Genomic DNA, 2624 nt, shown 5'->3' with positions numbered 1-2624 from the left:
TATATATATATATATATATATATATATTTATATGTTAAATTAGAATATAATATAAAATAAAATGTATTGAGATTATAATATTTTGGTAAATATATATATATTTTTGAAAAGGACAAACAAACCCATGGCTTACACTTTTTCCTTTTCAAAAATCCCAACATCAAGTGTCTATATAGTGAATTAAGTTTTATTGGTGTCCGCAATGCCAATTATTCTCAAGAGACTTGGTCTTCACAGGTGTACTATGATTTGTTGATAGTTGTCATTCAACATAGGAGTTGTGTTGCTATCGCATATGACCTGTTGCATTAATCCTCCAGGAGAGAGTTGATCAACAACACCTTTGTTAGCTGAGTCTAGTATACAATAAAAGTATTGAAGGAGTAAGTTATAACGTAGACCATGGGTTGGGCATTGGAGTACCATCTTTTTGAACCGCAACCAAGTTTCAGAGGCTCACCGTTCAAACATTTGAAGCTTTGAAAGATATCACGGAGTGACATCATCTTTGAAGGAGGGAAAAATTGCACTTGAAATGAGGTTACCAATTCTTCCCATGAAGGGACGGATTCTCGTGGCAGCATTGTTAGCCATTTGCACGCTTCTCCCATCAACCAGAAAAAGAATATTCTCAACCGGACAGATTCTTCAGAGATATTTTGAAAGAGAAGGGTCCGCATACATCTACGATGTTTCAAAGATGCTCATGAGGTTCCTCATGAGCGAATCCACTGAAAAGTCCCTTCAACTGCAATAGTTGAAGCATGCTTCTTGTTATGTAAAACACTGCATTTCCCTTAGCTGGGGGTAAACGGATGGCTCCAGCACCCCCATATGATAATGGTTGTTTATGTTGGACTCTTGGATATCATTGAGGTTTCCGATGTCGTCTTGGTGGCCCTCCTAACTACCATTACTCCCGTTTAACTCATACTTCCTGAAATGGTTACTCAAACCAACAAAACAAAACTAAAAGTTAAGTTTGTAAAATTAATACTAAGAAAGAATAAACACTCTCGTTAGCTACATCTTCACGTGACACCACTCCCCGACAACGGTGTCATTTTGATGCTTATCGTGACCAATGACACTAACTACGGTTCAAGTGTCTATGATTGTCAATAATATAGTAACCCAACCAAGGGTTAGGGTCGTGTCCCATAGGAGTGGCAGTGAAAAACTTTAGCTAAAGAAATTAACGATTAAAAATATAGTAAATTAAAGGGATGACATGAAAGTGTCAAATATCAAAGGGGGGTTTTGTCACAAGTATAGTAAAATAGAAAAAATAACAAGAAATCAAGTAATGAGAGGGGGAATTCTCGGTGTGTGACCGCAATACAAGCTAATATAGATTATTAGGTTCATACTTTTGGTAGAAAATTTGTAGTAAAATAGTGACTAGGCTAAGATTTATATAGAAATAAGTTCTCTCTTGAGCAACTTACCTTGTTTCCAATGGGTTTTTCTCGGTCGCCCACTTTCCGAATAAAGACCCGCCTACGCATCACCCTACTCACTCTCTTGAGCTGAGTGTTAGAATATGGTACTAAGGCTCACCCTCCCTCGGACTAAACCTCATGTCGACCCACTCCTTAGGACATCAATCTAGCAGTATTGGTTTCACGATCTCCCTCTCGAGCAAGCAGAAAAAGCATGGGTGACATTATATTTGCAACTACAAATTCATTAGATTAAACCACAACCACTAGAATAAATCACCATTAAACTACATCTAGTTCATTGCCTTTTTGTTCTTTCCCAAGACATTTGTGTGTCCAAGACCATTGGGTGGTATAGTACTGCTCCGCAAACATGTTCTATTACATACCGTCTGCGTCTTTCTCTACCGATTTGATCCTCTTTATTTCGGGCTTAGCACACTTGAAAAGAAGAAGGCATTTATGTCTATTAGCGATCCGCCAAGTGGACTTGGCGATGCTTAGACTTTTGTTTCTTCACCTTTTCTTCAGTCTCTTTGATCCTTTGTACGACATAGTGTCCATGTTTCCTTAAATCCTAAAAAACCTTAAATTTAAGAGTTCTTATCAAATATTGAAATAAAATATGCATTTGAGGACATATTTCTATTAAAATAGGACCCTAAATGTGTCCAATATGTGGACTCATCAGTATGTACCTCAAAAATTGAGGAAGAGGTTGCTTGATGAGTTTATAGATTTATTTCAGAGAGCAATGTCAGTTTCTAAGTATGAGATTTGATTCTACGAGCTATACCATCGTGCAACTCATCTTATGCCGGCAAAGTATGAGCGAGTGTGTAGATTAGTCAGAGGGTTGAATTTACCACTTCGGTTGGCTACAAAGAAGATGGTAGCATGTAAAAACCCTAAAAATGGATAAGATATTAAATGCTTAATGTATCAAGAATGCCTATGATTAGACCAGGGTTCACACGGATTGATGCGCGTAGAACCAGACCTGGGAACCCTTGATACAGCCAAGCCAACTAATTTGGGGAGTTAGTTGATCTTGGAAAGGTTGGGTCCAACCATGTAGGGCTCTTGAATACGAAGATTTACTTGAAGGAGTCTTTACCGGACTTAATAAGGGAAAATCTTAGGTTTGAAGGATCTAGGGGTAAAATTGTCTTTTTCCTGGAT

The sequence above is a fragment of the Solanum pennellii genome, chromosome 4 (genome assembly GCF_001406875.1).
Source record: "Solanum pennellii chromosome 4, SPENNV200".
NCBI lineage: Eukaryota > Viridiplantae > Streptophyta > Magnoliopsida > Solanales > Solanaceae > Solanum > Solanum pennellii.
The sequence above is the reverse complement of the archived record's forward strand: the minus strand, read 5'-3'. Positions refer to the sequence as shown.